This window comes from Rissa tridactyla, chromosome 3 (assembly GCF_028500815.1).
Source record: "Rissa tridactyla isolate bRisTri1 chromosome 3, bRisTri1.patW.cur.20221130, whole genome shotgun sequence".
Classification (NCBI taxonomy): Eukaryota; Metazoa; Chordata; class Aves; order Charadriiformes; family Laridae; genus Rissa; species Rissa tridactyla.
In genome coordinates, this window is record NC_071468.1 from 94,986,289 (window position 1) to 95,002,513 (window position 16,225).

A 16,225-nucleotide genomic window follows, 5' to 3' on the forward strand; every position below is an offset into this window, starting at 1 on the left:
AGATCCCAGGTGATTTGGAATAGACTTCTTGAAGTACTTAGGGAAAACATAAACCAAACTGTTTTCCTTACCAGTTCATGGAGGAATTAAAAAAAAAATAAAAAAAAAATCCTTTTAGTGAATGGAGTTGAACATGCTAGCAGTTTTTCTGTATTTTAAAATACATTCCTGAAAAACTAATACTTGACTAAGGCAATCATTGTACAACAGTTTTCAGGGTTAACTAGTCATGTCCCTAGTTCTGATAGGGATCAGAAGGGGGTGCTGTAAGAAGATGAATTGCATCTTTCCTGAACTAGCTTTGAGAGTAGTGTTAGGATACTTAATGATAGAGAGAACACTTTTTTTGTTGTAGATACTATTTTTAGTGTGTGACTCCCAGCCCTGTGCTATTTAAAGCCTGTCCAAACACTACCTGACAATAGGCTGGAAGATTCTGATATCTCTAGGAAAAGAGTGTGTTTGAAGAAGGAATATTTCATAGACAAGACAAAGGTTGAGAGAAAAGACTTCCATGTGCTAGATCCACAGAAGAACTTACAGCTTGCACTGTAGTGCTCAACACTACTTAAATTTTAGACAATATGGTATCTGAAAGTTAGATTGCCAATTCGCTCTAGGCTAATTCTCAATTTTGTGGGGAGAGTTAATGCTGCAGGATGGTGTATGCAAAACTATAGTGCTAAGGAAGGAGCTTCCTTGTTGTAGATGTGCAAGACCTAAACCTGGTATACGGGTTCCTAAGTTTTGATCTAAAAGAGGCTTTCATTGCTGACAGAATTGGATTTCTTTACTACATCAGTCAACAAGGGAAGAGCTACAGATGTCATCTATCCAGACTTCTCTTTGACACAGTGATTCCAACATCCTTCTCTCTAAATTGGAGAGGTATGGATTTGGTGGGTGGATTGTTTGTTGGATGAGGAGTTAGCCAGAAGGTAGTGGTCAATAGCTCAATGTCCACATGTAGATCAATAACAAGTGATGTCCCCCAGGGGTCTGTATTGGGACCAGTACTGCTTAATATCTTCATCAATGACATAGTTGGATTGAGTGTATCTTCATCAAATTTGCAGAAAACGCCAAGATGGGTGGTGCAGTTGACATGCCTCAGGGACAAGATGCCATCCAGAGGGACCTGGACAAGCTTGAGAAGTAGGGCCATGTGAACCTTATGGGATTCAACAAGGCCAAGTGCAGGGTCCTGCACCTGGGTTGGGATGAGTACCTGTACGAATACAGGCTGGTGGATGAAGGGATTGAGAGCAGCCCTGCTGAGAAGGACTTGGGGGTACTGGTTATTGAAGAGCTGGATGTGAACTGGCAATATAAGATGTTTTTAGCAATGAGGGTGGTGAAACACTGGAACAGGTTGCCCAGGGAGGTGGTAGATGCCCTATCCCTGGAAACATTCAAGGTCAGGTTGGACAGGGCTCTGAGCAACCTGACCAAGTTGAAGATGTCCCTGCTCATTGCAGGGGCTTGGACTAGATGACCTTTAAATGTCTCTTCCAACCCAAACCATTCTGTGGTTCTCCATAGAATCGTTCTCTTGATGAGTTAGAGCTCAATAGCTGTACTGCCTATTTGGGAATGTGTCTTTGTATCTTTCATAGGCAAGAGATAAACATTTGGTGGAAGCTGGATGGGGGTTGAACCTAGGGGTTTAGACCTGGTACTTCAATTCTTTTGTATTCATATCAAAGATTAATGAAAAGTTGGACTCCCTGCTACATACAGACAAGCAGCTGGCTGCAATACTTGCCCAGTACTGGTAGATCATGGCAGTATCCTCAATTTGGGTAGAACAAACTTTTGTTTTCACACCTGGAAAAGAATCCTTATTGCTGTTCTCTGAATATCGCTGCCGTTGAACTTGATGTATTGCAGACCTCTAAACATCTTTTGACATCAAAGAGAGAAAAGCGGAAGAACCAGCTGCTATAGATAATTGCTCTGCATTGTGTTCACAAGCAAAGAGTGATGGTGGTGTGCCTGGCAGCAAATTATAATTTTGGGGACCTTGGAGGTATTCCAAGAGTAGTTAGACTGGTTTTACAGGCTTGAAAAAAGCTGCATCGTAATCAAGAAAAAGAGCACTCATTCATCCCACATCCTACCATCTTGCCCTGCTGAAGAAAGGATTTATCATGCTGTGGAACCTGTGCTACCCATGTGGTGTGTGTGGAACCGGCATTGATGTGCAAGACTTGCTGAGCAGATAAATGGTGCCAGCCCTACATGGTAGCAGTAGAAATCTGTATCCCACAACAGGAATGCTGCTGCCTTTCACTGATGAAGCACATCTACTTTTTGCTTTAGAAGAATCTTAAGATCAGCATCCTGACAAGCTGGCATCCTCCTACAGTGGAAGAAGGAGCTGTTTTAATGGCTTTCAACTGTTTCCACAGATTTCCGGTGCAACTGCAGAAGTCATGTGAGGATGGTTCTGTCTCATCCTCTTAGCTACGTGTGAACAGTCCCTGTTTTGACAGGCTTGCTGGATGTGTCTTCACAGTTCCCAGTAAGACTCCCAGCTCCCCTGCCAAAGACACAGTGATAAGTACGTCATTCAGACCTGGCAAATCTGCGATTGGGCTGGATGAGTAATGTGGAGAAGGGCTGCTTTTCACGTACGTGAATTTCTGTCTTAAGGAATGTACTCTAAATAGAAATGTTTCCATATTAGTGTTCTGTTTTAGGCTAGTGCCTGAACAAATCTTTGTAGCAGCAACTCTGAGTTGTCTGATACGATGGGGATGTTTTGAACTGAAGAGCTCATCACAAAAATGCTAGCATATCACTCCTGATAGTGTTACTTTTAATCTTACTCCATCTGTTTCTGAAGGGCCTTATGTAGATTTACCTATTCTTAAATTAAACACAGGACTTAACTCACTGTTCTCCAATGACATTTTTTTTAGGCTTTGTGACTTTGCCTTTGTTTTTCAACTTATTTTTTTAAAATGCTTTTTCAGGGTTGTCATCCAGTCCTGGGGGCAAATGATCTCCAAATGCTTTGAGGAATCCACTCATTTTGTTAAAATAGGGTTGCAAGAATTATCCTCAAGTAGTGTGGGAGTTGCATTTAAGTAAACTGGTTGCTTAGCTGAGTTCTAAGTCACGATCTTCTCATGGATAAAAGAAACTACATTCTCTCGCTGCACCTAGTGCCCTGGTTTTGCTCTGTGACACAGGTGTATTGTTTGGACTCTTTCCAAATCTGTTCTCAGTGATTCTTTTTCAAATCCTTGGCTCTTTAACTGCAAAGATTATGCTGCTGGTTGGCAGATGTACTTTATTTCCCTTACATTTTATCACAGCTCATACAGCATCATTTATTTTTTTTTTAAGTACGCCTGTACTCCCAGACCTGTAATGCTCCTGTGTGAGCAATTGCAGTTGTAAAACTTTACATATTGGACTTGACTATTAAATTTCATGCTGGATGAGAGCTGCTCTCCATACTGTAATGGATTCAGCTAGCTGCTCTTGCTCCCACTGTTCTGAAGAGGATCCTGCTCTGTAGTCACCTGCAGTGGCTGTCATCAATATGAAGAAGAAAAAAAAATATCTGACGTGCTCCAGTGGGTGGTTTGGCAGAGTATCTCGGGAGTTGTGCAGCCCCAGCAAGCCATATCCAGTTTTTAACTATCCTTAAAGCACTTACATTTGTTTGTTTGCTGTTGTGTTAGTCTCTCTCAAGAGCTAGTAATGAGTCATATTGTTTGTATCTTATATGTTCATAGAATAGTTTGGGTTGGAAGGGACCTTTAAAGGTCATCTAGTCCAACCTCCCTACAATAAGCAGGGACATCTTCAACTCGATCAGGTTGCTCAGAGCACTGTCCAACCTGACCTTGAACGTTTCTGGTGATGGGGCATCTACCACCTCTCTGGGCAACCTGTGCCAGTGTTTCACCTCCCTCATTGTAAAACATTTCTTCCCTCTATGTAGTCTGAATCTTCCCTCTTTTTAGTTTAAAAGCATTATCCCTTGTCCTATCACAACAGGCCCTCATAAAAAATTTGTCCCCATCTTTCTTATAAGCCCCTTTTAAATACTGAAAGGCCACAATAAGGCCTGTTGAAGTTTAAGCTAAGATAAAACATCCCTCCCTGCTTCTGATCACCACACACCCCACACCTCCCACCCCCCACCAAACAGAAAAAGGCCGATGAGGTGTCAGACCCTTTCAGTTATTTTGGGGAATTCACTGATGTGTCAGAATACTGAAAAAAAGAGCAAGTCTAGTGTTTCTTTCACTTGGAGAGCTGAAAGTAGTTGTCAGAAAAGTCTAGCCCAGTCAGCTTCCAAGAAAAATACTTGAATAATTGGTAAGTGCGTGGAAGCATACCAGTATATAAGTAATAATTGACAGATTTACTGAAATCAGTTTTCTACTGGGAGAAAGGTATGGCCATTGTGGGCAGAGAAGAAAGTTGTGGCTTTAGAAAGCGTTTTGACAGTCCTGATGGCATTCTGATAACTGATCTCAGGAAACCTACTAGTGGGTAAATGCAAAAGTGATTGGAGAACTGCACTCAGAAGGTATTATCTGATCATTAATAAACTAGGAAAAATGTGTCAAATTGGCTATTGCTGTTTGTCCTGGGTCCAGTGTTATACAATAGTAACATTATGGATGGACCTGGATGACGGAATGAAGGGTCAATTTAATAAACTTGCAAATAGTTTAAGCCTGGGGAGGAGTGTAAGCACTGTAGAGTAAAAGAATAAAACTTAAAATGTTCTGACAAATGAAAGGAATGGGAGATGTGATCAGGCAGAAAATCGAAACGAAGAACAAGTGACTACCAGTTCTAGTTTAGAAAAGGCTCTGGAAATTACAGTGCCTTACAAGCTAAACAAGTAGAGCTTTTTGTGGCTACTATCTTTTTCATTTCTTAACAAATTGATGGGAATGCATAAATGAGTAGCTGACTTGCAAGAACTGTGAAATCATTGTTCTGCTTAACAGTCTTTGGTTTGACTTGGAATACTTCTTGCTGTGCTTGGTACTATGTTTCAGAAGCATGTAAGCAAATGGGACAGAATTCTCAGGAGGGTAACGGAATGATTATGTGTCAAAATATGACTTACAGGGACAGGCTGGATGAAATTCTGGGAAAACCTTTCTCAGAGCAAGAACAGTGAATTACTGGAACTTGTTCCTGAAAGTTATGGAGTCCATCATGCAAGATCTCTGTCTAGCCTGTCCTTAAGCATCTCTTGGAAGGAAAGTGCCTGTTCTTACCCCGTGTCAAGGAGCTACAAGGTCCTGCATTATGCTTCCAGATGCTTAAGCTGTTAAGAAAAGTTTGCAGTCATGCTAAGGAGCACACATTAGAGTTCATATCTAATTAACATCTGTCTTGTGAAAGCGTCTTGTTGGTGGACAATGCTTCTAACCTACAGTTCAAGGTTTTCTGGTACTCTGTTACTTCCCACAGGTGAGAGTCATTGAGAAGGAGACTGGAGGCAGGAGTGTTGGACTATGTATAGCATAGTGGTGTTTCCATGTTGGTTTAAAGCAGTTACAGGTGTTCCAGGTTATGGGTGTTCCAGAGGCCAAATTCACCCTATAGAAAGAAGTGGCCCATCTGAAGTTAATTTCCTGTTATCGTGGTTTCTACAAGAAGTAATTCACGTTTTAACAAATATTGTCAAGGAGCAGATGAAAAAAATGCAACTCTGACTTCAGCTGATATCTCTTTAAGAGAGAAGAATATGTACCAGCTGAATATATACTGCTGGTGAAGATAAATTGTGACAAAAATTAGATCTCTGAAAAGCTGAAAATCAGTTTTAGTGACGTAAAATCGCTACTGGAAATGGGCTGATGGGGGACAATTTCTGAAAGTTAAGCAAATAGTTTAGAGAAAATCAAAATGTGATAATATGCTGCACTTAAGTGATACACCTCCCCTCTCCCTCGGCATCCCCATGTTAAAGAGTACTTGTGCTCCCTTTTTCACATTGGGACACTGATAATGAGGTATTCAGCTAAGGATTGCAAGAAAATCTTATCCTTAGAAGACAGTGTTTAAAAAAAAAAAAAAAAAAAAAAACAAAAACAAAAACCAAAGAAAACCCAAAAAAACAACCAACCAAAACAATCCCAAACTCACAATAAACAACCCCAAAACCACTAAAGTGTAGGAAAAATGTTGTAGAAGAAAATGCAACTTATTTGATGACTTACTCTTGACAGATTAAACATTTCTCTTAACTGTCTACATATTGCTTACAAATAAGCTTGCTTATACATTCCAGACCTTTCCTGGGAATTGAATTTAACTTATTTTATGATTTTTTGATTCCTTGTTGTACCCCCACGAAAGGCAGATAGTGATCTTTTCCATCTTTTGTTGGAGTTTCTCTTCACAGTCCTGGTCTTCATCAGTTCTAATTTATAAGAGTAGATAAAGAACACAAGGATAGCTGTGGTGTGGGTCAGACCAAACATCTGTCTACTCCAGGATCCTGAAAGCTCAGGAAAAAAGATTAAAAATAGGGCAAATGTGTAGTGATGCTTTCCAAAACATCTTCTCAATATCCCATGGTTCATTGGGGTCTTGCCTTTTCTCTCTGTTTCCAGACAGAATTCTTGCCTCGTTTGTCTTTTCACTTTCCTTGTTCTTCCTTTTGTGACTGTCATATGTATGGAAAATTCTTTGTGATTATTAAGAAGGAAGAGCATCTATCTCATTTTGCCTTGGACTTTCTCATTTCACTGTGCTACACTTAGTAATTTAGAACCCTTTTTCATTTCATCTGCTGCTTTTTTCAATTTTTAAGCTGCTGAACAGGTCTTGTCCTTTAGCTGCTCAGAGATTCTTTTTCTCTGTGCTCTTACTATCATTCTTTAAGAACTGGAAAAATCTCTCTTTTCCCCACTATAAGCTTATCCTTGTCTCTCAGCTATCCCAGCTAGCAAATTTGTTTTCAAGACTACATTCCTAAAATCTGCGCTCCTCCTTCTCTGCCTAACTAAGGATGCATTAGGAGTATCATTCCATAATCACTTCTGTACAAGTTTGCCTCTTACCCACCCTTTCAACTATATTTTCCAATTTATGTGAATCAACTATAGGAAAATCTTCCTCTATTTGTTTTCTTTAACTTGTAAGAGGTGGTCTTTAACTTGTAAGAGGTTTTTACTGTAAGACATTGATGAAGAATCTGTATTCTATTGTACTTGTTTCCACAGCAGAGGCCTAGGTACTAACTTATCACTAGGTTGAGCACTTCAGAATATTTCAATAGGTGTTAAAAAAAAAAAAATCCTTATTCCTATCATCTGCCTGGTTTGGTGCTCTGAAGTAGTCCGTACACCCTGATGGAGTGCTTGCTTTTTTTCTTTTCCTTCACTGCACCTCCTCTGGTTTTATTGGCTTGGACTCAATGCTAGTCCAATGTCACCATATGGTATTTGGTTGGTTTACAGCCTAGACAGAGAAGTGTTATTATAACCTCATCTACTGTTTAGGTATAAGTAATAGTAACTGGAGAAAGAGACGTGTGGCAATGTGGATTGGGTATGACAGTGGGTGAAATCCTCACCTGGAAGATTCGTTTTTGGATTTCCTTTTGGTCCTATTCAAAAATATACTCTTGTCCTCAGATATCCCAGTTGCGTGTTCTGTCTTTCAGGCTGGTGGCAGCCTAAAAGGTGGCAGGTGGCAGCCTCTGTCGTCTGAAGTTGTTCTACTCTTAAAAGAAATAGTTACTAAAGGAGGAGTTTACACCTGCCTCTTTTGGTAGTGCCCCTGTCCACTTGCTTATAGTGAATATCATCCTTTCTAGCCTAGCTGTAGGGGGTTGACTGTGGCCAGCAACTACAGCACCTACCCAGTTGCTGGTTTATTCCCCTCACTCCCACACACTGTGATGGGATGGTGGAGAGAATCAGAAGAACAAAACCAAGAATACTTGTGGCTTGAGATAAAGACAGTTTAATAGGTGAAACAGACCTGTGCACCCAAGCAAAGCAAAATAAGGAATTTATTCATTACTTCCCATCAGCAGGCAGATGTTCAGCTGCTTCCTGGAAAGCAGAGCTTCATCATGCGTAACGGTTACTTGGGAAGACAAATGCCATAAGCGTGAATGTCCTCCCGGCCGCCTCCTCTCCCTGATTTTTTTATTGTTGAGCACAACGTCACATGGTAGGGATGTCCCTTTGGTCAGTCGAGGTCAGCTGGCCTGGCTGTGACCTCCCAAATTCTTGCCCACCCTCAGCCTGCTCACTGGGGAGCAGCATGAGAAACAGAGATGGCCTTGATGCTGTGCAAGCACTGCTCTGCAATAGCCAAAACATCGGGGTGTTATTAATGCTGTTTTAGTCACAAATCCAAAACACAGCATCGCATTGGCTGCTATTAAGTTAAATCCATCCCAGCCAGGCTCAATACATTAATGAGTAGTCAAGTGGATTTTTTCTTCCTCCTTAGTTGCAATCTGTGTTACTTCTGTGTAGCTCTTTGTTGCCTGTGAGTATCATGCAGTTGTGCCTGTTTCTGTCCGTGTTCTGTGTGGAGCCTATGGACATTTTGTAAGGGGTTGAAGATTCCTCTAAGTGCTTAATTACCTAAAAAATTATATATTACTGTCCTTAAACAAAAGTGAAGTGATAAAAGTGATAAAAGAGAAAAAAATGAGTACTATTTTCTATTGCTTCAGTTCAGGCTTTGACTGTATTTTCTTTCTAACTTCTGGCAGCATCAAATTCCCTCCAAGATTCAGAAGTGCATCCTTGAAGCTTCTATTCTGATCAAATTTTTACTGAACTCTCCTGAAAGAAAGAGTTCAGATCAGATGTTTCTACAGCAAAACTAACTGGTTTTCAATCTTTATTTATGAATCAAAACACTTGAGTCCTCGTCTTCTGAACTGCGTTAGTGGGTACTGTGATTCAGTTAAGAGCAGATCTATGGAACAAGTCACCTGGTGTGAAGACCGTTGTGTCAATGCTAAGTGCGTTTTGGAAGGGTGTATTTGAAGTAGTTCTGATCCTGCAGACTGTTTGTGGTTGGAGTTCATGAGGTTTGCTGTGGATGTGCATCTTTTGGTTTTGTTTTATTCAAAAGAAATCCCAGTTTGTACACATTTAGAGTGCTCTCCAATGATAAAAATAAGTTGTTCATTTCTGAGAGGTCTTATACATGTGAAAGACCTAAAAGGGCTGGTGTTGGTGCAAATATATCGACTGTCTGGCAATAGAACATACTGTGCAATCACTGTGGGATAAAACTTGTGCCATTAATAAAACATCCCTTGGCCATTTTACCTGTGGGGTGAAACAGTTGGTGTTTGACCTGCTCTGAACCTCTCTGGGATCAGGTTCCAATAATCTGTAGGGCTTAAAAGCACCCTTTAGCTCTTTTGTTAGCTTTCTGTATCTAATGTTTTGCTGCATGGTGTCCTACTGACAACATGAGGGACAAAAAGTGCTTCTCCCTTCAGCCCTGATCAGTTATGCTGTAGTGCTGGGTTCAGAGAACTGCTGGGGAAGTGATATGCTGGGCAAAGAACTGACCCCTTGTCTGCTATATTCTGCCTGAATTCATTTATTGCCTTGCCTTATGACGGTGATGTGTATACTTTCTCTTTTGCCCCAGGTTGTATGTGGCTAAAATCTTTTTATATGTCTTTAATCAAAAAGCGTGCCATGTTGTGAAACTTTCCCATGGGCACCCTGAGTTTTCAGGAAGAAATGATACGTTGCGTATGACTTTGACTTTCAGACTTCTTATGGATACCTTCCTTGACCCTAGTCAGAAAGCAGGCAGCTGTGTGTCCCATTCTTATGTTGCTATCCCTATTCGCTTTGCAAGGAGCTGAAATACATAATTCAACTGCATGTAAATCCACACCTTATACTTGGTGCTGGAATATATGAATATCATGACTGAAATCTCTGGACTGCACCATTTAGGATTTTACTAGTTTGTGAAGAAGCAGACGAGCGGCCACATCCTTTTGTTGCAGTTCCCAGCACTCTAATTTCAGAACGTCATTTACTGAGGGTCAGAATGAACAATGCAGAAACTAAATACCAAAAAAAAAAATGCAGCCTGTTTTGGTATGGCAGACTGACCATCCCTTGTCTCAAGTGCTGCAGAAGGATTTAACTCTTTATTCTGAGTTGCTGAAGTTGAGGGATGAAAAACAGTAGTTGCCATACATTTTTCCTATTTGTACTGAATTTCACTACTGCAAATGTGGATTCTACTGTTCATTTCAAAGCCAGGGTTTATACACAGCACTTTCTGTTCCTTGAGCCTTTTGAAATATTTGTACGGGATGACTAATAACATTCTCATTAAATCTTCTTTTTCATTCTGTGAAGATTCACTCTGAAGGCTAGTATTATTTTCTTTGAATGGGTGTTAGAGCTAAAATTTTTGCACTATTAGGTGAAATACATTATACTGAAAAACTGTCAAACATGCTCAATTCCTGTTACCATAGGAATTCATGAGCAACAGAAGACCATTTTATAATTTTAAAAACCATTCATTTCTTCTTGGAATCCAATTTTATTGAAATAGGTAGCAAGACAATGTTTTGATTCCAGAAAATATTGAGTGAAGCATCAGGACAACAGGCCGGCCTCACTTCTCTTAAAAAGTGGTAATGACAATGCAAAATTATCACTATGGGAAGAGAAAATAAGCCTGGCTTTTGTGTCTCCTGAGTCTCAGTTCTTTTTCTGAAGGCTCTGGTCTGCTTCAAAGATTCATAGTGATCTTAAAATGTCACGCAGCATTATTCTACGCAGAGCTGATGTGGGAATCTGCTGCAAGTGAAATGCAACTCCCATCAGCTGTTTCTGCTCTAGTTTCTAGATGGAAAAGTGAGCCCCAGCTCCTCCTCATAGGACTTGGAAATAAAATGTGCTTGAGCTCATGTGTATGTACACTGGGTTTTGGACAGGGCTTTGAAGTAGGAAGACTGTGGAATAATTGTATTTCATAGTCTGTTTCAAATCAGCTTGTGAAGGGATGTTGTGTATCACAAGGCAACAAATCATTGGAACATATAAATGGGAAATAGCATAGCAATTTCACTGGACAAAAAGCTTCAGTCTTCAAAAGGAGAAAGACAAAAATCCCAGTACTTGAAAAAGAGTACAAGAACATTTAAAAATAAACACTAATGACTGAAGTGACCACATGGCTGAAGGACTACAAAGATGTTGAAGGGACTGAAGCACCTCTCATATGAAGAAGGACTGAGAGAGCTGACACTGTTCAGCATGGAGAAGAAAAGGCTCAGGGTGGTCTCACCAATGTGCATAAATACCTGAAGGGAGGGTACAAAGAAGACAGAGCCAGGCTTTTTTCAGTGGTGACCAGAGACGGTGGTGTCGTGGTTTAACGCCAGTTGCTTGCTCACTTCTCTCCCTCTCCCCGCAGTGGGATGGGGAGAAGAATTGGAAAAAAACAAGGAAAACTCCTGGGTTGAGATAAAGGCAATTTAATAAGTAAAGTAAAAGCCACACACGTTCTCTGTCAGTTCTCGCTTTGGGCTTGGTTTGCCGTCTGGTCAGTCTCATGTTTTATCCTCTACTTGTGATAAATGGTCTCCTTGGGTACTAATGTCTTCGTGCTCAGTGTCAATCCTTCCTTAGTGACCTTGGTGAAATAAGTGAGGAACCCATGGCTAGCTGTCAAGTGCTTCTGACAAGTGCCTTTATACTTGTATGTGTGTGCATATATGCATTTATACGTATGTTATGGTTTGGGCCGGACTGGCCCACGTGGTACATGCAGGTATATGTGTATTCCTGTGTATGTTAGCTGTTATAAACGCTTACCTCCTGGACCAAATGCCCTTACAGCCTTCCTGTCCTCATCTCATTCCAAATTTGTACTCTTCACCTGTAACTAGATTTACTTGATAGTCGACTGTTAAGTGCTAGGAATGAGAGCTCTCTCCTTTAATGGCTTTGTGAAATGTCAGCAATAATGGAATCCAATCATGATCTACATCTCTCAGGATTCCTGTAGCATAGACAAATGGTTTCTCTCCCATATTGCTCAGTCCCACAGTGCAGGGACTTTTATTATTTTCAAGTAGAAATTAAGCCAAAGCCCGCTTATATTTGCTCACTATTAAGTAAATGACACACTTGTTATTTAAACGTTTTTTTGCCGACCTTGTTCACATTCTTCATTGTTATAGCTTATCATAGGCTTTAGATGAAGGTTTTAATGATACAATTGGGTTTCTAAGGTATTCAGTGGAAGCGATACAAAAATGTGGTACTTTGCAAAAATCTGTGTGTAACAGCTCTGTAGAAGCAGGTGTGTGAGAGGACTGTTGTCATGCTGAAGAACTCTGCCTGGATACTGATTAAAATAATTCTCTCCAGTGCTTCCTTTCCTAATGAGAGTATAGTTTCAGTCTAACCTACTGCTCATGTTAAAAAAAAAAAAAAAAAAAAAAAAAAAAAAAAAAGAATAGCCCAGCTTTGTTTTTCTGTCACAGGTCTGGCTCTTTGTGCCTTTAGCCATATTTTCATATCTCCAGTGTTGTACCAGAACTTCTGAACGTTAGGAAGAGTATGGACTCTCTGAGGAACTAATCCTTCTTTTTACTGAATACCACTTGAGACTTTAGAAGTTCTTTTTTTTTTTTTTTAATTGAACTAAGTGATAGATATACAATAAATTAATAATTTTTCTTTTCAAAAGACTATTTCAACACTTGCAATGATCAAGCCATGTTAAATAATCCAAGATTACCTTTTATAGCGTTAATAGTTTGTCCAGGTACATCTAAACTAGCTGTCTCCTTCTATGCTCTGATAGCAATCAAACAGGCCAAAAAAGTGAAGATTAGCCAGGAATAAATGTTTGTTATGTTTTTTTCTAAAAATTCTAGGAATTCCTTGGCTATCTTCTGACTCATGAACTTCCCAAAAAAAATTCCAAGGGAGAACACAATATTCTCTGTCTGAAGTGACTGACATCACTTTACTGCATCGGAGTAAACCACCTATGTAAAATAAAAAACCTTACACTTTTCAGTAGTGTCTGGTTTAGAGAATCTGTGGATATTGAATCAGTCAGCAAGATGTTTGACATTATGGCTCTGTCTGTGGATTTCCATAATCCTTCTGTGAAGTCCTGATTGAGAAATAAAATTAGAAATGTGAGGCCAGCAAGAATTGAAATAATAGTGGCATGACAATTGTATATTCAATTAGCTACATATTTAGGAATACAATTGCTTATTCTTCAGCTGTTCCAATTCTGGGCACAAGATGCTTCTAAATTTTAATTTGGTACTCAGCTGCCTGGCTTAGATTTTATGGTAAAAATTACTGTTCAGTGTGAAAGGTGAAAAGTTTTCTTGTTCAGAGAAAAAAGAAGGCTTCCATTTTGAAGTTCACTTCTCAAAATCTAATCTGACTCCTACACTTTTTTCTTAGGAGCCCTGAGAAAGGTTGGGTTTTTTTTAATTATTTTTATCCGAGGAACAGAAGAATCTTTGTAATATTCTCTTATACAATGTACATCATCTTTGATTCTGTTTTTAATACTGGAGAAATTTCTACATTGTTCAAAGCTACCGGTTTAAGGAGCTGCAAAATTTGCAAGTCTTTCATGTCCTGAATGGAACACCTGCACATACTCACCCCAGCAACACACGAGGCTGACACAGCCTAGAAAGTTCACGTTACAGTGCATTAGGTGACAGCTGTAACTGTGATGGTGGCATCTAAACCACAAATCAGTACAGTTCTGTGTGTTTATTTTACCGTTTCCTGATGATGATGGGTTTTTTTAATTGACTGGCTGACACTGAGGGATCTCTATCAGTATATGCAGAACCAATCAACTCCTCTAACTCTTGCTGGAATAATAAGGTATTTTTTTACTTTGAGAAATTAGGTTTTTAATTTGGGTATATACAGAAAGTTAAACTCATTAAAATAAATCAAATTTAAGAAAACTTTGATAAGATAACCTCTCCAAAGAACTAAACTATGATTTATTGGCTGGTCTTAATGTCTAGAGTTGCAGATGGTCTTGTTTGCAAGTAAAAAGGGTAACTTCTGTCATGAGAAGGGAGATGCCTCATATGTGGCAAACATTTCTTACAAGGGTTTTTGCAATCAGTTATTTAAAAAGTGTGGTTTTTTGCTTTTCAAAAAGGGGACCGAAGGCCATTGTAAATGAAGTGGAAACTTTAAATTCTGGTCCTGATAATTTTAGAAAATTCAGGAGCTCCACTGAGTAACTTTTAACAGCTAGTTCTAGAAGGACTTTTCTGAGTTGGCACTAATCCAACTCATTCACTCATGGTATTAGAAAGTGCTATGGCTGATTTGTCTAATGGCCCAGCATAGTGCTCCAAAGCAGAGTAAATCACAACGCGTAAGACTTGGATGTGTGACCAATGTGTTTTGTTCACTGGATCAGCAAGTAATTAGAGGGAGGATTCAAGCCCTGGCATGCAACACAAGCTATCCTGAGGAAGAAAGATACCACCACCACTATAAGCACTTTCAGCCTTCAAATTTTTTTTTGTTTGCCCCCTAATCTCATCAGCATGAAGTCCTGTATTAACTGCACTACTAACCTTTTTTTCTTTTACCTGGGAGTGGAGAGATTGCACTTTATATTTTGACGTGTTCCTCACAGGGAAAATTTGCCTCTGTGTCCATGAAAAGACAGAACAGAGTGTACAGTGTCTAGTTCTTTTCTGCAAGATTCCTTCCCCATCACTTCTCTTTCTGGATGCTGTTTGTTCCAGCCAGGTTAATCAGACATTCCAGGCATGGATGCTCTGAGTTGATGAGACACCATTTAATCTTTTCCTTTCACAGCAGCTGAGAACTGAATCTGCCTGATGGCCGTCTCTTTTTCTCTTACCTGACGCTTGCTTAGACCTGCAGCTGCCTTTTCAGACCCAGTTCTTTTGATTTCTAGGAAGAAAAGCTACTTCAGGTTGTCTCTTCTTCCTTTTTGTCATAAAAAACAATGTCATTAGAATGCCAGATCTGCATTTGGAATGCATATTCTTGTTTTCTCTATTCTTCAATCAGGAAAAGGTCAATTTTTAATGGAAGTTGTTTACTCAGTGAGTAAGCTCTATCTGAGGCTGTCTTTTATCCCGTTTATTATTAGTGCCATCTTTTCTGTTAATGAGTAGACACTTCCCACGTGAATGGTTTTGTATAGAGGTAGAGAATAAGGTGCTTGTTATCTTCCACTTCTCAAGAGGCCTGCCTCTTGCCTATTGATAGTGATATTTCACAGAGTAATTTCTTGCTGTAAAATTGGTACTGAGCAGGACTGACTTCTTGCAGAACTGTCTTTTCAAACATGTGAAGGCTTTTCCATGATCTTCTGTCCATCAAGTTTTACCTGTCCATCATTGTATACTCTCCTTATGGCAGCTGAGCAACCAAGTAGGCTTTTGGCATAACTAGTTACTCAGTCCCATGTCAGGCTTCAGTAGATTTGTGTGGTAATTCCATAGATGCTTCCTCTTTCTCAGGAGTCTGATCTTGTAAAACCAAGTTGCTTCACCTGCCTCACTGACTCCTTATCATACAGCTCCTTATCGTACACAGAGTGGTTTTGACTCTGGATGGTCTCTTCCCCAGCCCTATGTTTTAGCCATGCACTGAAGAAAGTGGAGTGTTCCCTACCTTGTGTTGCTTTACCCTCATCCGATGAGGTGAGGCTGCAGTGGCCAAACAAATTCGGGTCTTCATTTTCTTGCTGTTATAGATACCTCAATGAACCTGTCTTCTCAAAGCTTTATTTCCTTTTGCACTTCTGAAAAACAGATCTTAATGAAATTTGCTTCAAGATGTGTACTGCTTCTTGGAGGTCACAATGGAACCTCGGAAATGCTGCGCTAAAATAACTTGATGTTGTAGTCTGAGATTATGCTGGCATTGTTTCATGGATAGCGTGGATCTGAATTATGATAGCACATTCTGACTAAATGACTTTGAATTCTTAACATGTTTCACTTGACATTATTTTTGTCATCAAAATTATAAATAATTAAAACCAGAGAAAATTCTTTTCCATTCAAGAGCTCAGAACATTTCCTTCAAAATGTTTCCTTAACCCTCACCTGCTTGTACTTCATCTGGAGTTGGAAATCACCCATAAAAGAATGAGTGAAATGTAAAAATTAGTTCTGTAGAGCTCCTGAGGGTGACTTTTATACTGAGGATTGTTAAGAAAC